We start from the raw sequence: 24,240 nt of genomic DNA on the forward strand, positions 1-24,240 counted from the left end.
AAACACTCATTCACTAATGGTGTTTTAGGTGTTCAAAAGAACAAAGAGAATTCAATCGCACAAATAATTTTCTGTATAAAATTCAAGCTTCCTTCTCAATCATAAAATAAGCCTTTAAATAGGCTACAAAGTCACAAATAAAACCCTAAATGTCTAAGGAGAAAATTTTGGCCAACATTAGGAAACATAATCATGGTAGCCAAACCTCACTACTTTCCTAAGTCTAATTTCTAATTAATTAATTCCTTAATTTACAAAAATATCAACTTTCCTAAACAATGAAAATAAAATAACATATTAACTTTCCTAAATCAACTTGTCCAACCAATAAATAAATTAAAAAAAAAGAAAGTCAATCGTAAATTAGGTAACGAGTTGACTTTGACATCTAGGCTGAATTATGTCTTCAACCGAGCTAACTCATGATCGAGCTTGTCTTCCATCCAAGTTAGCTTGTGTCCGAAGATGCCTTTCATCCGAGTTAGCTTGTGTCCAAACTATATAGTGTCAACTGGCTGAGATAGCTTATGTTGTCCAAGAGTCAAATGTCCGAGATAGTTGGACAAGAGTATTATGTCCGAAATAGTTGAACAAGAGTCAGATGTCCGAGATAGTTGATAGCCGAGGTGGAAAGTTGTCCAAGGTATGAATGTGCTATTGATGTCCAAAGAAAATGGTGTTGTACGAGACATGGATGACACCAGTGTTGTCCGCGACATGGATGGACTGATGTTGTCCGAGGTAAAATGCTCCCCGAGGTGTGGATGTCCTTCGACGTATGGATGCCCTTCGAGGTATCTGAGGTATGGTTACCCTCCGAGGTATGGATGTCTTCCGAGACATGGATGGATGTGTTGGCACAGGCAGAATCACACCAGATACAATAGGCATTGCGATGCGAAGAGCTTTGCTTGGAGAAATAGAAGGAACATGTATCACACGCGTAAAATTTGATAAAATACCACACGAATATTCTACCATAGTGGGTATTCAAGAATCTGTACATGAAATTTTAATGAATTTAAAAGAAATTGTATTGAGAAGTAATCTTTATGGAACTCGTGATGCATCTATTTGTGTCAAAGGTCCCTCATATGTAATTGCTCAAGACATCATCTTACCACCTTCGGTGCAAATCGTTGATAATACACAGGCTATAGCGAACCTAATGGAACCAATTAATTTGTGTATTGAATTACAACTCCAAAGGCATCACTGGTATCATATAAAAATGCCAAATAACTTTCAAGATGGAAGTTATCCTATAGATGCTATATTCATGCCTATTCGAAGTGCGAATCATAGTATTCATTCTTATGCGAATGGGAATGAAAAATAAAAGATACTTTTTCTTGAAATATGGACAAATGGAAGTTTAACTCCTAAAGAAGCACTTCATGAGACTTCCCAGAATTTGATTGATTTATTTATTCCCTTTTTATATGCAGAGTATAAAATTTCCATTTAGAAAAAAACCAACACAAAGTTACTTTACCCACTTTTACTTTTCATGATAGATTGGCTAAACCACATAAAAATCAAAACAAAATAGCATTAAAATCTATTTTTATTGACCAATTATAATTGCACCCCAGGGTCTATAATTGCCTTAAAGGTTCCAATATACATACATTATTAGACCTTTTGAATAACAGCAAAGAAGACCTTATGAAAATGAAACATTTTTCATACAGAAGATATAAAACATATATTCGACATTCTAGAAATAGAAAAGCATTTTGCATAAATTTTAATGGATTATTTATTTTTTTTCTTAAAAAAATGATAAAAATGAGTTTTGAATCTTTAGCGCATTCCATATATTCGGAATAGATCCAAAATTGAATTGAATAAATAAATATATCTAGGGAGAATTCACTTTGAAGCGACTATTCCTTAGCTACACATCGTGTTTTTTTTTTTTTTTTTCTTTCACAGTTGAATCAATTTAAAAAAGACCTAGAGTTAGGGATTTATCAATAGGTAACATTGCTCCAATATCCAACCAAAGGGCTACTATGGTACCAATCAAAAAGACGGTTGTCGCTACTGGACGACGAAATGGGTTTCGGAATTTATTAACGTTCTCCAAAAAGGATACTGTTGATAACCCCGCAAGTATGGAAACCATTAAAAGAATGCCCAATAATTTATTAGGCACTGTACAAAGAATTTGAAATATGGGAAAGAAATAACATTCAGGCAATATCTCCAAAGGAGTTGCAAATGGATCCGCGGGCTCGCCAATCATTGATGGTTTTAGAACTGTTAAACCTATGTTACATGCAATAGTACCTAAAATTAGTACCGGAAAAATATATAAAAGATCATTGGGCCATGCGGGCTCTCCATTATAATTATGCCCCATCCTCTTAGCCAACTTAGCTATTAATACATGATCATTCAAGTCAGGTTTCTTTGTTATTAGGATAGATGAATTATTCTAGAGCCATTCCCCAAAAGAACCGGACATGATAATTTTTCATCATCCAGCTTGAGTGAGAATCAAACGAACCAAATAGATCCATATAAAAAATAAAAAAAATTGATACGGTATCCACACCTATATGAATGATTCTATGTAAGAAAAAGAAAAAATTTACCAAATTTCCTTTTTCAGAGTTTCAACAACCATCCATTGTAAGGAATTAAGTTATTACTGATAAATGCTCAATACCCAAGTAGGCTTACAAATCATGATCAAGTGCTTTCTGGGTCGTCTCAGACCTTGCAATTGGACTTTATCCCTAAGAAAATCAAAAAATTTTACATACAAAGGATTTAATTTCTACTAATCTAGTTTATCCCCTATTCTTCTTATTCTTCTTTAGATCCTGATGCGAATCCGCCCGTGCTCGCACAACCGAGAACCTGTTGGGGTACTGACCCGATACCGATGAAGACCAGGCTGATCATTAGGGCTCAAACTAAGATATTTAAGGACAACCTAAATGCTTTTATATAGGGAGTAATTAATTCTCAAAAGGGCTTGACAATACCTGAAGATACAAGACCCATTTTAAGTATCTAAGTGGTGGAAGCCGATACGGACCCGGGTAACTATTTGCGTGCAAATTTGGACTCCGAGAAGCAAGGAATGGTTCCAACACTTCATGAACTCAATGAATATCATTAATAGGACACTTAATCCATCCAAGGAAGAATCAAAAGCATCTAAAAAGGACTTTTACTGACAGCATCTCAATTTGGCTGAAAATATACTGTTTAGCCTCTAACTTTGACTTTTCTTCTTGTTTGACTTATTCCAATCAATGTGCAACGTCTGGGAATCATTATTAATTGTATTTGGCATCCTAAATGGCATGTGGAAGCTGATTTGGAGCCCAAACAAGCTGGATATTGGTCAAAGATACCTTAGTGGACAAACTAGTCAACTAGTTTCCTAATTTGGTTTCTACTTTTTGTTTTAGGAAATTACCTTCACTTTTTGGTTTTTATTTATTTATTTGCTGGAAAAATAAGTTTAGGAAATTATTATTTTATTATTTTCATTGTAAATTAATTAATTCCTACTTCATAATAAAGGAATTAATTAATCAAAATTAGATTAGGAAAGGAGGAGACTTTCGACCATATTAGAAATCTTCATTGCATGGCCGGTTTTACCTATTGTAATTAGGGTTTATTTTGTTTTATCTTAACCTATAAAAAGGCTCATTTTTGAAGAATAACAGACCATTAATAATATTCGGAATTTATTTTGTGAGATTGAATTTCTCGTTGTTCTTTTGAACACCTAAAACACCATTAGTGAATGAGTGTTTTAGTTTGACTTATCAATAGGATATCCATCACCTATTATGGTATGTTCATTATACGAAGGTTTCTAATCACAGGTTGGTTAAGGGTCAACGTGACCATTAGAACTTGAACATAATTAGATTCAGGCTAATATAATATGGGTTTAGGCACAGGTCGTAGTAGGTTCGTATCATTTGGTATAAGAGCCAAATTTTGTTCCGGTTTGATCGATCTTTATATGCTTTATTTGTTTTTATGTTATTCTAAAATTTTAGCATTAGATTAAGGTTGCTTCTATTATCATAGACGTTCTACATTAAAAAAAGAAAAACAAAAAAACTCATTGCTAGTTAAATTAGGATTTCCTAGTTTTACCCTTCTTTTTTTTTGGTTCCTAGCTTGTTGGTTGTTTTGATCATTGTTCTTGTTAATTTTGGTTTTTGTTGATTTTTCCTTTGATGTTTTAGTCTTAAATATTTGCATTCATATATTAACAAAAAAAGAAAAAAAGAGGAAAAACCGAACGGATATAAAAAAGAAAAAAAAAACTGCACAATTTGTATTTTGTTTTGGAGGTCACAGGTTTGGTGATTGTTTGGTGTTGGAATTGAAATTTTGAAGTTTATTCTTGATACTAAAGTTGCCTTATGATCTGTGAGTAAAAAATAAAAATAAAAGAAGAAAAAGCCGAATAAAACAAAAAATTTCGGTTTGTTAAATTTGGTGTTGAAATTTGTTGCTGGACAATTTCTTGGTGCTGCTGGTTTGTTGATTATTTATTCAATATTTGGAGTTACTGGAGAATTATTTTTGTTGCTGGATATTTGAATTTTGGGTGTTGGAATTATTTGAATTTAAATTAGTTAAAGGATTTGATACAAAACTAGAATTACAAGAACAACAACCAACACTATTCTTTAATTTTGTTCGAATTGATTCTTGTTCGTGTTTGAAATTTTGTCTCTAAAATTTTATTCATGGATACTTAATTTTGTATCATCTAATCCAGCTCTTATTGATTCCAAAATTTTCTTGTAATTTGCCTTATTTTGCCTAAAAAAGCCAAAATTTAGGTATTTTAAATTCATTCGGTATTACTTATTTTTTTACTACTGTTTTGTTGATAAGTTTAATTAGAACATTCTTGTGATCTAGTTTTTGTTTTGTGGGTGTTTTAATGAGAACTTTGAGATAATTATTTCAGTGGAAAAAGGCAAGAGTGTGTGAGCTTAAAAGAGGGTAAAAGCCGAAACTAGTGTGAAACAAAAGTGTCTAGACCTTGATTGAGTAAAACACATGAGGGAGTGATTTTTAGTGAGAATTTATTTTATTTTGCATTATTTATACTAATATGGAAGACTCAAGGTTGAGGAGAGGAGATCCACCACTACGAATTAATGAAGAAGAATCCATAGGATTCCATGGTGATTCCCGAGCTACGAGGAGTGGTGATCAAACGGACATGAGGGCTGTCTTAGAACAATTGCAGTGGATGAATGCTCAATTTGACCGCATAAATCAAAGGATGGATAGAATAGAAACATCTCATGGTGGATCAAATTTGAGGCAAAAGTTCCATGGAGGTTGAGGTTGAGGTCGAGGAGGCCGTGGACGACCTAGAGAGGAGTTTGAAGAGGAATATTTTGGAGATAATTTCGAGGAAGGAATGGATGAAACACTTGCTGTCCAAGAGAGGATAGGCCATGGGAGGCATAGGAGAGAGGAGGTAGATGATGATCTTGGCAACATCAAGGTAAAGATACCACCTTTCATGGGGAAAAGTGACCCGAAGGCTTCCTTGGAATGGGAGGAGCATATGGAGATGAACTTCGATTGTAACAACTATTCGGAGGCTAAGAAGGTGAAATTGGCAGCAATGGAATTTGGTCATTATGCACTCCAATGGTAGACCAATGAGCAAAACACCCGAAGGAGAGTAGGTGATGAATTGATCACTACATGGCGACAAATGAAAGAAGCCATGAGGAAGCGATTTGTACCATCACACTATCATAGGTTGCTACACCAAAGGCTTCAATCTTTATCTCAAGGAAGTAGGTCCATGGAGGATTATTACAAGGAGATGTAGATGCTCATGATAAGGCTAAGCATGAATGAAGATAGAGAAGTAACCATGGCAAGGTTTCTTGGTGGTTTGAATTATGAGATAGCCAATCAACTAGAATTGCGACAATATGTGGAATTGGAGGAGATGTTGCATGTGGCTATTAAATTAGAGCATCAATTCAAGAGGAGAGGTGTAATCTCATGGTTTGGAGGAGTTACAAACAGCAGGAGGTCAAATCCAAGTGCTTGGAGAAGCAATCCCATCTATGATTCAAAGCCAATACTGAAACTATGTGAAGAAAGCTCCAATCGGCCAAAAAGGGAAGCCAAAGAATGAGGTAAAATCTGATCCTAAACCTTCAAGATCTAGAGAAATTATTTGTTTTAAGTGCCAGGGACGAGGACACATTGCTAGCCAATGCCCGAATGGAAGAATCATGGTGTTAAAGGACAATGGCGAGTTGGAGTCCGATAGTGATGATGCTGAAATTGAGACCGAGCATGAAGAGGAAGGAATTGAAGATGAAGCCAAAACCCTAAGGGTTTCAAATTTTGATTTGAGCCTAGTTCCAAAGAGGGTCCTTACTGTATACAAAGATGAGGATCAAATTCAAATAGAAAACATCTTCCACATCCGATGCGAAATTCAAAGTTACACATGTAGTATGATCATAGATAGTGGGAGTTGTGCAAATGTAATTAGTAGCATGGTAGTTGATAAATTAAGCTTAACAACTATTAAACATCAAAAACCATATAGATTACAATGGCTTCATGATAATGGAGAGATGAGAGTAAATAAGCAAGCCAAAGTAAAATTTAGCATAGATAAATATGTGGATGTTGTTTTGTGTGATATTGTGCCTATGCATGCCGGACATATTCTATTAGGTAGACCACGGAAATTTGATAAAGATGCTACTCATTATGGTTGAGAAAATTGTATTGTTTTTAGATTTAAAGGTAAGAAGGTCAAGCTGGAGCCATTGACCTAGAAGGAGGTTTTTAGAGACCAACTACAAATGCAACAAAGGATGGAAGCCGAGAGGCTCAAAGAGAAGGCGAGTATGGCAGCAATGATTCCACCATCCATTCAAGAGGGGAAAGGTGAGCTTGCTGTCCAAGAGAAGTCCTCTAAAACCCAGGTTAAGTGGAAAAATTTTAACAAACCCGAGAGTGAGACATTTGGAGAAAAAGCCAAGAGTGATGCAAAATTCAGTGAAACCTTGAGTGAGAAAGGAAAAATAAAAATTTTTATTTGAGTTTTGATAAAGCTATCTTGAGTAAAAATTCATTGCTGGTCATGAATTATAAAGATGCTTATTTAAAAATGCTTTTGTTGTATAGAACTTTATCTGCCTTGTTGAGACCTTTACTTTGTGGAAATTTGAAAATTATGAAGAGATTATTTGCTAACTTTAAAAAGTGTAATTTTAGCTATAATGAGCATGTATTTCTAGATTTTTTTATGCTAGTGTTTGACCCAGGAGACTTGGTTTGGTTGCATTTACAAAAGGAGAGGTTTCCAAAACAAAGGAAGTCAAAGCTTATGCTGGTGGTGGATGGACCTTTTCAAGTTTTGGAGCAGATTAACGAAAATGCCTACAAACTTGATTTCATAGGTGAGTGTAATGTTAGTGCTAGATTTAATGTTGCTGATTTTTCTCCTTTTACTGCAGGTGATGACTTTGACTTGAGGGGAAATCCTTTTGAAAAGGAGGGGAATGAAGATCGGACCGCACAGCCGACAACCTGCTGGGGTGCTGACCACATAAGGATGAAGATTGGACCGATCACTGGGGCTCAAACTAAGAGATTTATGAACAACCTAGATGCTTTTATATGGGGAGTAATTAATTCTCAGAAGGGCTTGGCAATATCTGAAGATACAAGACCCGTTTTAAGCATCCAAGTGGTGGAAGCCGATACGGGCCCAGGTAGTTGTTTTCATGCAAATTTGGAATCCGGGAAGCAAGGAATGGTTCCAAAACTTAATGAAATCAATGAATATCATAAATAGGATATAGAATCCAGCCAAGGTAGAATCAAAAGCATCTAAAAAGGATTTGTACAGATAGCATCTCAATTTGGCATAAAATGTGCTGTTTAGCCGTTGACTTTGACTTTTCTTCTTGTTTGAGTTATTCCAATCAAAGGGCAACATCTGGGAATCATTATTAATCATATTTGGCATCCTACATGGCATATGGAAGCTGATTTGGAGCCCAAACAAGCTGTAGATTGGTCAAAAGATACCTTAGTGGTCAAACTAGTCAAGTAGTTTCCTAATTTGGTTTCTACTTTTTGTTTTAGGAAATTACCTTTACTTTTTTGTTTTTATTTATTTATTTGCTGGAAAAATAAGTTTAGAAAATTATTATTTTATTATTTTCATTGTAAATTAATTAATTCATAATTCATAATAAAGGAATTAATTAATCAAAATTAAATTAGGAAAGGAGGAGACTTTCGACCATATTAGAAATCTTCATTGCATGGCTGGTTTTACCTATTGTAATTAGGGTTTATTTTGTTTTCTCTTCACCTATAAAAGGGCTTGTTTTTGAGGAAGAACACACCATTAATAATATTCAGAATTTATTTTGTGAGATTGAATTTCTTTTTATTCTCTTGAACACCTAAAACACCATTAGTGAATGAGTGTTTTAGTTTGACTTATCAATAGGATATCCATCACCTATTTTGGCCTCTTCATTATACCATGGTTTCTAATCACTGGTTAGGGGTCAAGGTGACCATTAGAACTTGAACATAATTAGATCTAGGCTAATATAATATAGGTTTAGGTGCAAGTCGTCCTAGTTTCGTATAAGATCCCTTGTTTCACTCCGATAGTATAATAAATCGAGTCAATGTAGAGGAAATGAATACATTTCTATACTATTAAGTAAGTGAAATATATAGACCATGCTTCGAGATCATGTCACATCACTTCAATTATTCTTTCTACTGGATCTCACAGGGCTTATTCATACACGACATGATCGAATCTCATCATAGAAAATATTCGCTTCAAACAAACCAGCCTATACCTTTGTATGGGGCTTACGTGGTGGCTAGAAGAAAGACATATTTTTTTTATTTTAGTTGTGAATTCAAATGTGGCAGATAAGGGCATATATTTTGCATGGCCCAATCAATAGTTCAAGTCACACACTCCCATAATCCATTTTATCTTCAAAAAATTCACTTCAACTATGAGTGTCAAACAAATAAAATTAATACATTATTACATATTTACGGAGTTGAAGAGAAATATCCAAATATATGTCTTATTCGTTTAAATAAGACATATTTGTAGCAATGAAATACTATTGGTCCTACCCCAATTGATAAATGATTGATTAAAAATAGGTATGATATAATATATTTTTAATATTATTTACATTATAAATTACATTACATTATATTATAAAGGGCTAGAAATCCCTTGCTTACAAATCACTAGGAAGTGCATTAACATGAATACGATAGTAAGAAGAGGTTATACAAAAGTGTGTAAACCATAAAACCGAGTCAAAGTGGATTGTCCCACACTAGCACTTCTGCGTAATAACTCTACCAAGGGTGATCCTATTACAGGAATAACTTCTGGCACACCTGTTAGAATTTTTACTGCCTAATAACCAATTTGGTCCCGAGTTAAGGAATAACCAGTTACACCAAAAGATGCGGTCAATACCCCCAAAACCACACCTGTAACCCAAGTCAATTTGCGAGGTTTTTTAAAGCTGCTGACACACACGAAATACATGCAGGATCATCATTAGGACCATTATATTGGCCGACCATTGATCAACTGATCGGATTAACAAACCAAAGTTAGCTTCAGTCATTATATATTGAATAGAAGCAAAAGCCTCCGTAACGGTCGGACGGTAATAAAAGGTCATAGTAAACCTTGTAGCTACTTGTACTAAAAAACAAGTAAGTGTAATTCCGCCTAGACAATAAAAGATGTTGACATGAGAGGAACATATTTACTAGTTAGATCATCTGCAATTGCCTGAATCTTAAGACGTTCTTCGAACCAATCATAGATTTTATTGGGATAGGTAAACGGAGCAGACCCCCCCCCCCCCCCGAGAACTGTATATGAGAATTTCATCTCGTACGGCTCAAACAGAAACACCAAAATACTAGTTCTACTGGATATGTCATACGAACCTAGGACGACCTGCTCCTAAACCCATATTATATTAGCCCGGATCTTTAATTAAGTTCAAGTTCTAATGGGATGGACCTCAACCCCTAACCAAACTGTGGTTAGAAACCTTGGTATAATGTAGACGCCACAATAGGGGATGGAAAACCTATTGATAAGTCAAGCTAAAACAACCAATTATCTAATGGTGTTTTAGGTGTTCTCAAAGAACAAAGAGATAATTAATCTCACAAGTATTTTCTCAATCAAATCAAAGTTGTATTCATATTGAAAAATAAGCCTTTAAATAGGCTACAAAGCCATGAAATAAAACCCTCAAAATAAAGAAAACCGGCCACCACACATAAAGAAACCTAGTTGGCCGAAACTATACTTCCTTTCCTAATCTAAGTTTGATTAATTAATTCCTTTATATTAAATTAGGAATTAATTAATTTACAATGGGAAGAATAAAATAAAAACCTTCCTAAAGTTATTTGTCCAGAAAATAAATAAATAAAAGCCAAAAAGTAATGGTAGTTTCCTAAAACAAAAAGTAAAAACAAATTAGGAAACTAAAAAATGCTAGCCTTTTAATCAAGTTAACTTTGATCAATCTTTGACCTCTTTGAGCTTAAAATCAGCTTTTAGATTCTTTTTAGGATGCCAAATAAGCTGAATATGAAGTCCCACACGTTGCCCATGCTTGGAAAAATAAGAAAAGGCTAAGACAGTAAAATACAGTAAAGCCAGCAAGCAATACAGCAAATTCGGCCAAATTGTTGATGCTGTCTGTACAAGCCCTTTTTGATTGCATTTGAGGCTGATTTAACTTGATTCCATGACCTTTTAGGCATATGTATTGAACCCATAAAGCATTTGAACCATTTCATGCTTCCCGGACTCCAAAAATGTACCAAAATCGTCACCCGGGTCCGTATCGGCTTCCACCACGTGGATGCTTAGAATAGGCTTTGTATCTTCAAGTATGGACAAGCTCTGTTGAGATTGATTACCCCCTATATAAATACTCCCAGGTTGTCCTTAAATCTCTTAATTTGAGCTTTTGTGATTGGCCTAATCTTCATCCGTGTCGAGTCAGCACCCCAGCAGGTTATCGGTGGAGCGGGCTCGGGCGGAATCACATCAATATGTGTAATAGAAATTTAAGTTTACAACTTCTTAATCCTCTGATTCAATCATTTCTGAAGATATAAAAGAATAAAAATCCAGACTTTCTTTCTTGTGGTTATAATGCCATAGTATCAAGTCGGCACATTTATCTTTATGGTGATGATTATAGGCCTCTTGAATCTTATTTTTACCTATTTTATATTTTTTTTATTGTGTGTAATGTGCCTTTAACTACTGTTTTCTTTATTGTGCCTTTAACCCTTTCTTTATAAACTAATTCCAAAAATTCCTTGTGTAAAAACTGTTGGATTATCATTTATTCAATGAATAACTAGAATGAATAAAAATCCAACGACACCCTTGTCCTTTGATCAAAATAAGCGTAAATAGGAGTTTGAAAAAATAAAATATTTCGATTTATAACTTCTAAATCTAACTCTTTGAAAAAAAAGAAGAAAAAGGAAGTCCAGACTTGTGGTCTGAAAATTAGGGATGAATCATAGTGTTAATAATACTTTGGACTCTATTTCCTATATTCCGTGCTTCAGAATCTAAAATGAATATCCGACGAAGTAAAACCACCTCTATCAAGATGACAGACACATTCTCTGTACTATCCATTGGATCAATTATAACAAGTCACCCACTCATATTCCAAAACTATAGAAAAAAAGAAATTTCACGATCGAACTACCAAAATAGAATGGGGTAAAAATCAGAGACCTAAATGCTTCACTTTGTATTGAAAAGCTAGTTACTAGTTCTTGTGAATCTAATTCATTCCAATAAAATGGAAGAAGTGTAAATCTCGAAAATAATAGACAGGAATACCATAAAAAGGGCCATTGTGATACGCATCAAAGGAGTAGTTCCCCACACAGGAGCTACTTTACCGTATTCTGAATTCAATGGTTTCAATAAACTCCCTACAGCAGTTCTTCTTGGACCAGATCTAGAAATACTCTCAACGGTTTGTGTAGTCATAAATCGTATTTTATCTTCATTCAGATATGTTGACTTTGTATACCATTTTGTTGTAAATAAATGATCTTATCATAGACCCATTGTGGTCTTGAAACTATATAATAATGGAAACAGCAACCCTAGTTGCCATCTTTATATCGAGTTTACTTATAAGTTTTACTGGGTACGCCTTATATACTCCTTTTAGGCAACCCTATCAACAACTAAGAGATCCATTCGAGGAGCACGGAGACTAGTTGAAGTAATGAGCCTCTCAATATTGGGAGGCTCATTACTTTCTATTGAGATAATGAAAAATCATTTCACCTTTTTAGTTGGAATTTTAGGTGGTTCTCAAAAAAAGATAGCTAAAAAAATTATTCCTAAAGTTGAGACTAAGAGGAATGTATAAACCAATGCTTCCATAGATTCGATCGTGGTTTAAATACAATTATAGCTTCCATACCTGTTTATTTGGGATCGTCTCCCATATAAAGAAAGAGCAAGAGTCAAAGAAAAGGTACTGATTCAAATCAAGATTTATCTAGTACCCTAATCAAACACAATATTCTATTAGATTACTTGTCTTCTTGTAGTTGGATCTTCAAGTTTCTAGAATGCTCCAAATTTTATTTGAGCATCCAAATTGGGGTCAATACCAGTAAAAACATCTTTGAACAAGGTTCTAGCACCATGCCAAATGTGTCCAAAGAAAAAGAGCAAAGCAAATGAAGCATGTCCAAAAGTAAACCAACCCCCGGACTGCTATGAAAAACACCCTCGGATTTCAAAGTAGCACGATGTAATTCAAAATTTTCACCCAATTGAGCACGTCTAGCATATTTTTTCACGGTAGCGGGATCACTGTAACTGACTCCAATGAGTTCTCCGCCATAGAACTCAACAGTTACACCTACTTGTTCGACATTGTATTTCGATTCTACCCTTATAAAAGGAACATTGGCTTTCACAATTCTGTCTCCGTCTACTAAAACAATCGGAAATGTTTCAAAAAAAGTAGGCATACGACATACAAAAAGTTCACAACCCTCTTTATCTCTAAAAATAGGGTGTCTTAACCACCCAACAACAATTCCATCCCCATTGTCCATTGAGTCCGCTTTGAATAATCCCCCCTTTGCTGGATTATTGCTGGATTTTAGGAATTTTAGACAAAGCTTTGGATAAACTTTGATTTTTGGCTAGCCCAGCACCAACTCATCAAGTAAGCATTACACAATCTTCAAAATTATTATTTAGGAAAAAAGAGAATATATTCGCTATTTTATTTTAGACTGCATATCCTACTCTTTTTATTTTGTATTTTGACACCAAGAAATAAAGTTTTTTTTAGAAATAGAAAATGAAATTTTCAAAAACTTCATTTGTAATATTTATAATATAAGTGGATAAGTGGAGTTTTTCATTACTGAATTTTTTTTTTCATACCCACAATTTGACATTGTGAGTACTCCAATAAGGCCTTTCAATGGAAAAAAGGTCATAATAAGGAAATGGGTTGATCCAGATTTCTCGCGGCTGTACAAAAATTTCAATATTGGAATCGAGAGTTCATACTCTAAAACTTATCTAATCTTATCAGGCTTTATGTTAGATTTTTTATTTTTTTTTGAATCAATCATGAATTTGGCGAGGACTTCTTAAAGATCTCATCGAAAACTTACAGCAACTGCCAAACAAAAGCTAAGAGAAAAAATAGCACAGTTATTACTCGCATAACATCTATGATTGGATTCAAAAAAGCATAGGCCTCTGGTAATTTGGCGACCAAAAAACCATTTGAATAAAGGGCAGAATTAAGACAGATCCAGATCAAACTAAATATATTAAGCATAACGAATATTTTGTTATTTTTGTTATTGAAGATAATTGTATTATTTTGATTGAGTTATTAATAGAAGGGAAAATGAATAAAACTAAATAAGATAGACCCTAAAAACCTTCTTTAATTTGAACTCCTTTAATAAAAAATCCTTCAATTCTCAAATCAAAAGACAATAGAATAAATCATACTTTCATACAATATCTTAATTGAATTCTATGTAATGATCAATAAATTCAACTTAATTCTGTATTAACACATCTTAAAATTCTAGCAACAATCTATATATTTTATAGATATTTATACTGGAGTTGACGAACAACCAATACCAATATTAGTGTTTATTAGGGTCGAATAGAGGGCGTGGCCAAGTGGTAAGGCAACAGGTTTTGGTCCCGCTATTCGAAGGTTTGAATCCTTCCGTCCCAAAGCATGCCCAACCCATTATAGCGTTATAATATATATAATGCTATACTTCAGAAAAAGATTGCCTTTTAAAATAAAACACCTTTCTGTTTAAGAGTATAATATTGGAGTGGAAAAATTTTATTAGTATTCTTAATAATTCTTCTTTGAATTATATCTTTTTCACAAACTGAATCGTGTTCAAATAACACGCAGATATAATTGGATCCATTTGTGATCCCTAAATGTTAAATATTTAACATAAAATATCTATAATTCCTTTCAGTAACATTTTTTTAGTCTATCTGTATAGGGGGCCCATATTATTTTTATTTCGATTCCAATTTTAGAAATCAGTATGAAATAAAAACAACCTTACCTTACACCAGTCTTTATCCACTAGTTCACTAAAAAAATAAATTGGATTTTTTAGCTATCTAGTTTTTTAATCATTGATTGTTTAATACAAATATGGGTTTCTCTTAGGATGCTAAAATGTGGTCCTTACTTTAAAATTTTATTCAAATAATGATCTTGAGTCCGGAAATTTTTCAATTACTTAAATCTTTTTGATGATTTCTTATGAGTTCGAAGTACTCGAAGAAGTGTGAAATTGGTAAATTTATCCTATCACTATCAAGTTACTCGAAGGTGCAGATTCAAAAAGAAATTTTTTTATTTTATTCATGGTATTCATATTTTATTTATATTTTATTATATTAAATAAATAAAAAATGAAATAAAATATATGTTAAAATAAATATTTGTATTGGGTGTTGGGGATTAAACTGAATTTGTTTTGAGACTTCGTTAGAACCTAGCCATTCATATTTTCATATAGAAAGAAAAAGTATAGATTACTATGTACCGACCGAACCAATGACTATTCATGATTCCATAATTGAATCAATTACATACTGGTTCCAAACTAAAGGTGTTATGGTAAAACTTCATTTAGAAAGATCGGTAGAAAGCAACGTGCAACTTGAAGGACACGATCCATTGTGGATTCTTACATCCGCCATATTTTACTACATAGGAATTATAGATGAATGAAAGTGCTCTTGACTCGACATCGTTTCTTCTGTTTCAATAGAAGTCTCATTTTTTTTTTTTTGTTGGGGCGTGATGTAAATCGTACATGATGGAGCTCGAGTAAAAAGTATTGATTCATTTCTTGGAGGCAAGAACCTAGGGTTAGTATTAATCAATAAATTGGGACAATTTCATAAATATATTTGTAAATATATTTTCATATATAAATCAAAAGGATCCAATTCAAGCAAGTTTCAAATTCAAAATTCCAATTTTTTGGAATTGGTAAAACTTTTTCAATCAAATCAAAAGTGTATTACATAAGAATCACTCAATCGTATGATTCTTTGATAGAAAGAAATCATAAAAAAAGGGTATGTTGCTGCCATTTTGAAACGATTCAAAATCACCGAAGTAATGTATAAACCCAATGATTCAAGGCAAAGATAAAGGATCCTGGAACAATGAAATACTGCTTTCGATTGTCCCAATAACTAGATCAGAGTCCAGAATCAAAGAGACAGACAAAAGGGAGGTTAGGGAATACTCAATAAATGAAATGCTTAAAAGGTTTCCTTGAGTTATTTGAGAGTTATCCAACTTGAGTTATGAGGGTGCAAATTGTAAATATGAATAATTTTTTTGGTGGAGGAAAGAATAAATATTTAAATCATAGTCTAGTTGATTTGATGATTTTATGGATATATTTGACCTTATCATTTTATACATAGATATAATTTACAATTTTCTTGAGCCATACGAGGAGAAAACTTCTTATACGTTTCTAAGGGGGGGTGGGGATTGTTCATCTATCCCAATGAGCCATTTATCAAATCATTGCAATTGATGTTTGATCCAGAAGAGAAGGAAGAGATCTTCGAAAAATGAGTTTTTATGACCCCGATAAAGAATCATACCCATTTAAATGTTCCTGCTATTCTATATTTCCTTGAAAAAGCCGCTCAGCCTACAGGAACTGTTCATGATATTTCAAAGAAAGCGGGGGTTTTTACAGAACTTACCCTTAATCACTAAACAATAGTCAATTAATGAAATATATCAAAATGAAATATATAAGAAATATATAAATAAAGAAGGTGCAGATCACTTGTAGAGAGCTCTATATAGTCTTTTCTCTGCTATTCTCTTTTAATTTGTTATTCCTACTTTCGACTTTGGGTATTACCATTAATGGTAATGGGGGTTAGTTGGATTTCTATGAACAAATAAAAAGGGGGACTAAGCTTTTTTCTTTTACTTATATTGATTGATTGACTAAATTCGAGCTTTTTTCTACTTCTTTTTTTTTTTTCGTTATTACTTTTTTCTTACATCTACATCCCTTATTTGTCTATATGTCGATTAGCTATGTAGTGCCAATTCAACACAAATCCTTATTTTTTTAATTTAAATTTATAATATTTTATTTTTTTCTAGTTCTCCATTGTATTAATTTCTCAAATACTCATATTGACAATAGTGTATCGAATAAATATAATTCGATCATGGATAAATGGATCTATATTTGTTTGTGCCATAGATTTGATTTCATTCAAGGAATGGTTCATTGGATTTTCTATAATACAAGAAGTTTTTTCTTTTTTTTGTATGATACAATTTGTTTTTCCATTTCAAATTCAATGTTGTGATTACGCCGTGCAAATCAGCCTCTTTATTTATTTTATTGGGATTCTGATTGTATCTACACATTCTAATAATTTTATTCGGGTTGCTAACTCAATGGTAGAGTACTCGAATTTTAAGTACGGCTAGCATCTTTTACACATTTGGATGAAGCAACAGACTTGTCCATACCACCGGTAGAGTTTGTAAGACCACGACTGATCATGCAAGGAATGAATGGAAAAAGTAGCATGTCGTATCAATGGAGAATTCTGAGAATATTTCATTCATTATGAATATGTCCAAAACCTTGTTTAAATTGTTTGAATTCTTGGTATGCCAAAAAAAAAAAAAGAAATTGGAAAATCAATTTCAAGTCGGGTCGAGTGAATAAATGGACAGAGCCCAACTGTGGCCCCAATTATATGGTAACAAAGAGTAACAAGTTTTTGGTCTTCATTTTTTAATGATTATCCAAATGATTACCCGAACTAATTGGACGTTAAAATATATTAGTGCTTGATGCGAGAAAGGCTTTTCCATGAGGGATTATCCATTTTTTATGAGTCCTACCTATTAGGTATTCTCCATTATGAGGTGGAGGTAAATGTGTAGAAGAAGGAAGTATATTGATACAGCGGTTTTTTTCTTTTCTCTTTTTTTTTGTTCAAAATCAAAAGAGTGATTGGATTGCAAAAATAAAGGATTTCTAACCATCTTGTTATCTTAGACTGAACATAAACCACTTAGATGAAAAAAAAAGGATATAGAGTCTGCCGATGGTCTTACCTTTTTCCGAGGTATCTATTTTTTTGGTACAATAATACCTTATTTTGACTATATCGTACTATGTATCATTTGATAACCCAATAAACCCCTTATCTCCGGTTCAAATCGAATTTCAAATGGAAAAATTTCAAAGATATTGCGAACTAGATAGATCTCAGCAACACGATCTCCTATACCCATTTATCTTTCGGGAGTATATTTATGCATTTGCTCATGATCATGGTTTAAATGGATCAAGTTTGCTGGAAAATGTAGGTTATGACAATAAATATAGTTTACTAATTGTAAAAATGTTTAATTACTCAAATGTATCACCAGAATCATTTGATTATGTCCGCTAATGATTCTGACCAAAATAAATGTTTTGGGTACAACAAGAATTTGTATTCTCAAATGATATCCGAGGGATTTGCAGTCATTGTGGAAATTCCATTTTCCTTATGATTCCTACTACTAGAATCTTCGAGGCCAGAAATCATCAAATATTCTAATTTACAATCAATTCATTCAAATTTCCATTTTTATAGGACAAATTTCCACATTTAAATTATGTATCAGATGTATGAATACCCTACCCCATTCATCTGGAAATCTTGATTCAAACCCTTCGCTATTCAAAAGATGCCCCTTCTTTTCATTTATTACGGCTTTTTCTTCACGAGTATTATAATTGGAATAGTTTTATTACTCTAAAAAAAACTATTTCTTTTTTTTTTTGAAAAGTAATTCAAGATTTTTCTTGTTCCTATATAATTCTCATGTTTATGAATATGAATCCATCTTACTTTTTCTTCGTAATTGATCTTCTCATTTACAATTAACATTTTCTGGGCTATTTTTTGAGCAAATTTCTTTCTAGGGAAAAATAAAACATCCCGTACAAGAAGTATTTTCTAATGATTTTCCGACGGTCATATGGTTCTTCATGGAGCCTCTCATGTATTATGTTAGATATCAAGGAAAATCGATTTTGGTTTCTGTCAGGACCCGTCCAGAATTCCTCCTCCGGAACCCTAGACAGCCCTGATCCCAGGGAAATACCACCGAACCTTCCAACGGAAAATCCGGCAGCACCTCCCCTAAGGGATTTACTTACCACAAATTTACCTGCACTGAAAACACACTTCAAAAATATCCCCTTATTCCTCCCACAAACTACAAATTGGTTCCACAAATTCCAGCACTTCAAAACAAAAATACAGTAATCCAGTGCAAAATAAATACAACAAGAATGAAAGAAATAGTACAACCGCAATAAAGAAGAACAGGGTACTTCACGAAGTAAAACAGCGAGGAAGATCAAGTCCACTCCGAATGAACACCGACAACCTGGTACCTAGAGGAACGGAATTTAAGAGTGTGAGATGCTAATCATCTCAGTGAGCGACCCTACTACTATACCATATAATATCACAGTAATACGTATAAATACTAATGATTTGGAAATAATATTTTCTCTCAAAACCCTTACAATTCTCTCAGTTGGAAAGGTTCCCCTTTTAAAACAATTTCACAAAACCCTTTATCCATATTCCCCGAAAACCAAGACATCAATTAAATACCAGAAGCGGTAACAATTATATTTTTAATTCCAATTCAGTTTCCAAACATTTTATTTTTAAAACACAGTTCTGAAAATCATTTGATGCACCCACTATATACCAGTGGCGCCAACAGTACCCAGCGTCCCAAGGTATCGCCAGACAGGAGGTTATAGAGAGAAACCGGCATACGGTCGCGTGGCGTCCCACAGCGCCGTTGCTAACCTGGTGTCCCGGCCAAAGGGGGGTGGCCGCCCTCTCCGATGGCATCCACAGGACACCCTCATAATATCAACCGCGCGCTACTCACACCCACCTGCGCGCTAATCACAACCGTGTGCACACTAACCATATCACATATACCATATCACATAATCAGAACACCAGTACGTGCACGGTGCATCTAAAAATTATAAAATCCATAAATTTAAATCATAAAACAAATTTCACATTTTTCATAAGCATAGCGGGCATAATCCATCCGCTTGAACCGGGAAATTCTCCACAATTTCCTTATAATCCATACCATAAATTCCATGATTTTCAAATCCACCAACTCCCAAATCCATCAATTCAAATATCCACATTTTTTCCAAGCATAAATAATTTCTCGAAATATCATAATCAAATCCCATAATATTTTATGGGCATATTTCATAAAAATTGAAATCACCAACATAACCAAATATTTTCTTTGAAATATTTGAAAAATCAAATCATGCCCAATTTACCATTAAAACCACACCAATTTCAAAATCCTCAAAACCATAAAATAATTCCACATGGCATAAATTGTAGAATTCGCATTTTCTTAAATCCAATAAATTCATAAATAATTCTACAATAAATTCAATAAATATTTGGCACATAGAAATTAAATTCCAAATATTTAATTCACACATAATATATTCATCAATTAAATTCCCCAAAATTAATTTGAAGGTGGGTCACTCACCTGGAGCACGCAATTAACCCATGATCCACTACGGGATCAATTCTACGACTCACCGGTGCTCCTAGAACAAAATTCACAGACAGTCAAATAAATTAATATTTTATTCGGGTAAATAATACCCGGTACCCGGGGGGTCAAAACACAAACGATATCTAGAATTTACGAGTTATATACCGAATCGAAGCTCGAGTGATGCTAATCACAGATCCGGTCTTAATTTCCGATGATCGTACCCGACGGGGTCGGAATTTTATCGGGAAGCTTTTCGGGTTTCGGCTCCGCAATTCTCCCAAACCGTCGCGAATTGGTGGAAACGGAAGTCGGATTTGGGTTCAGGAGGTCGAACACTGCGGACTGGAGCTGGCCGGAATTTTCGGGGTACTCGCCGGAACAGTAATTTCCGGCAGACCGCCACGTCACCGGCAACAGTCGCCGGAACAGTAATTTCCGACGGTGGCCGTTTGCTGTGAAATTTTGCAGATTTGTATATCGTGAGGAGAGCAATCCAACGGGACCGACGGTGAGCAAAACGGAGGTCGGACGGCGGAGAAATCACCGTTTGAAGATTTTCGACCCCTCGCCGGAAAACGCTCCGATCCCGGCGCGTCGGTGGTCCGATGGCCGTGATTTTTGGTGGGTAGGCCGGACTTGAGGAGAGGATCAAGGCTGTCAGGCGCGTGTGGCCGGAAAATGGCCGGAACAGTGCCGATTCGCGGTGGCCGGCGGTGGAGGGGAAAAATCGCTGCCAAACTTCGGACGTCCGATCCGGGCGCGTCCGGCGGCCGTTCGCCGTGAAATTTGGAGGTTTTGCCGGAAATGAGGTGGGCAAGCTTTCTGTCCGGCACATGTACAGTAACTCGGCCGGAACAGTGGCAAAATCCGGTGGCCGGCGGGTCCTCTCTCTCTCTTTCTCTCTCCTCTCTCTCTTTCTCTCTTCTCTCTCTTTCTCTCTCTTCCCCGAGAGTTTTTCAAAATTAAAACCCTGCGTGACACTGTTCATGCCACATGGACCAATCAGAAACTGACACGTGGTGTTTCACTGTTCACCGACCCAAAAAAAATATTAAAATAATACGGTATCCGGTAAACTTCAAACGTCCATAACTTTTTAACCGGATGTCCGTTTTGAGCGTGCCGCTAGTCTGTGAACTCGTATCGACGAGCACTTCACAACCATGCATGAGTCAAAGCTCAATTCCCCATAAACAAAAAGTCAACTCCGGCACCCCTTGGACAGTTTGGACCGCAACTTGTTTCGTCCATAACTTTCAAACCGTAGCTCCGTTTTCGACGTGCTACCAGTCTACGAACTCAGGGCGTCATGCACTTCGCCACGGTACCCTAGTCAACTCAAAATTCTCACCGAGTCAAAAAGTCAACTTTTGACCCCCTTCGGTCAACGGTCAACGGTCAACCTCGGTCAACGTGCACGGATTCCGGTGCGATTTGGGACGGGGTGTTACAGTTTCAAAAGATATGCCTCTTCTAATGAATAAATGGAAATATTTTCTTGTCCTTTCATGGAAATGTCATTTTTATGTGTGGTCCCAACCAGGAAGGATCAATATAAACCAATTAGCTAACCATTCTTTCGACTTTTTAGGCTATCATATTTCAGTGGTACAGAGTCAAATGCTAGAACATTCATTTATAATGGATAATGCTATAAAGAAGCTTGATACATTATTCTAATTAGCCCAGTGATTAGATCATTGGCTAAAATGAAATTTTGTACTACATTAGGACATCCTGTTAGTAAGTTGACGTGGGCCGATTCGTCAAATTTTGAGATTATCAACCGATTTGCCCGTATATGTTGACATCTTTCTCATTATTTCAGCGAATCCTTTAAAAAAAAAAAAAGAGTTTGTATCAAATAAAATATATACTTCGACTTTCTTGTCTTAAAACTTTGGCTCGTAAACATAAAAGTACTATACGGGTTTTTTTTGAAAAGATTAGGTTTGGAAGTATTGGAAGAGTTCCAATCATGAACGATTGGCTGTTCGACCATGGAAATGGAAATTATCCTTAAATGCTGAAGAGATAACAAACAATTTATTTAGTCATCTATTATGAAATGTTCATGCAGTGAGAGTAAGGGTTGATCAACTGAATATTCAACTTTCTTAGAGGCTTGTCTAGTGAAGGAGCTGGATTTTAGATGTATACATAGGGAAAGTCGTGTGCAATGAAAAATGCAAGCACGATTTGGGGAGAGATTTTTACCTTTTTTTTTTTTTTCTAATTCTATGAATTAAAATTATTTACTCCATCCTACTAGTTACCGGTTCGAGTGCCCATTCTAACTATTTTATCGAAATCATATGTATCTAAATTAAATCTGAATTTTAATCCAAATTTTGAAACTTATTTTATATTTATTCAATTTATTTATTTAGTTTATTAAAAAAATGGATGAATCTAGATAGATAAAAACCTTGATATATCTATGGATGTTGAATATTGGTTGACATGGGTATATAAGTCTGTTATACTATTGAATAACAAGCCCTCGATTATCTTTTTATAGAAAATTCATGTGCTTGGGAGTCCCTGATGATTAATAATTAAATAAACCAAGATTTTACCATGACTGCAATTTTAGAGGGATGCGAAAGCGCAAGCCTATGGGGTCGCTTATGTAACTGGATATCCAGCACTGAAAACCGTCTTTACATTGGATGGTTTGGTGTTTTGATGATCCCTACTTTATTGACCGCAACTTCCGTATTTATTATCGCTTTCATTGCTGCCCCTCCAATAGATATTGATGGTATTTGTGAACCTGTTTCTGGATCTCTACTTTATGGAAACAATATTATTTCTAGTGCCATTATTCCTACTTCTGCAGCGATAGGTTTGCATTTTTACCTGGTATGGAAAGCGGCTTCTGTTGATGAATGGTGGTCCTTATAAGCTAATTGTTCTCACTTTTTACTTGGTGTAGCTTTTTATATGGGTTGTGAGTGGGAACTAAGTTTCCGTTTGGGTATGTGCCTTTGGATTGCTATTGCGTATTTAGCTCCTGTTGCAGCTGCTACTGCTGTTTTCTTAATCTATCCAATTGGTCAAGGAAGCTTTTCTACCGCTATGCCTCTAGGAATATCTGGTACTTTCAACTTCATGATTGTATTCCAAGCTAAGCACAACATCCTTGTGCACCCATTTCACATGTTAGGCATAGCTAGTGTATTCGACGGTTCCCTATTCAGTGCTATGCATGGTTCCTTGGTAAATTCTAGTTTGATCATGGAAATCACAGAAAATGAATATGCTAATGAAGGTTACAGATTTCGTCCAGAGGAAGAAACCTACAATATCGTAGCTTCTCGTGGTTATTTTGGACGAGTAATCTTCCAATATGCTAGTTTCAACAACTCTCGTTCTTCACACTTCTTCCTAGCTGCTTGGCCTGTAGTAGGTATTTGGTTCACTGTTTTAGGTATTAGCACTATGGCTTTTAACTTAAATGGTTTCAATTTCAACCAATCTGTAGTTGATAGTCAAGGTTGTGTAATTAATATCTGGGCGGATATTATCAACCGTGCAAACTTGGGTATGGAAGTTATGCATGAACATAACGCTCATAACTTCCCTCTAGATCTAGCTGCGGTCAAAGTTCTGTTTACAAATGGATAAGACTTCGGTATTAGTGTATACTGAGTTATTGAACATAAAGGAGCAATAATCAATTTCTTGTTCTAGCAAGAAGTTTGGTATTGCTCCTTTACGAGTTTTTTTACTTAAATTTTTTTCACGCTAGTACTGTAGTAGGTAAACTTAAAGGGGAAAGAGACATCACTTTAGGCTTTGTTGATTTACTACTCGATGATTTTATTGAAAAAGATCAAAGCCATGGTATTTATTTCACGCAAGATTAGGTCTCTCTGCAAGGTGTTATCCCTGTGGCTTCAGGGGGTATTCATGTTTGGCATATGCTCGCTTTGACCAAGAT

General features: G+C 34.8%; 2 pseudogenes; one reads left to right on the top strand and one right to left on the bottom strand.

The window, feature by feature from the left end:
* Window positions 1-1,948: 1,948 nt before the first annotated feature.
* On the bottom strand, window positions 1,949-14,379 carry LOC125418520 (uncharacterized; annotated as a pseudogene).
* Window positions 14,380-22,819: 8,440 nt separating this feature from the next.
* Window positions 22,820-23,924, top strand: LOC125418559 (photosystem II protein D1-like; annotated as a pseudogene).
* The last annotated feature ends 316 nt before the right edge of the window (window positions 23,925-24,240 follow it).

This window comes from Ziziphus jujuba, chromosome 12 (genome assembly GCF_031755915.1).
Source record: "Ziziphus jujuba cultivar Dongzao chromosome 12, ASM3175591v1".
Lineage (NCBI taxonomy): Eukaryota > Viridiplantae > Streptophyta > Magnoliopsida > Rosales > Rhamnaceae > Ziziphus > Ziziphus jujuba.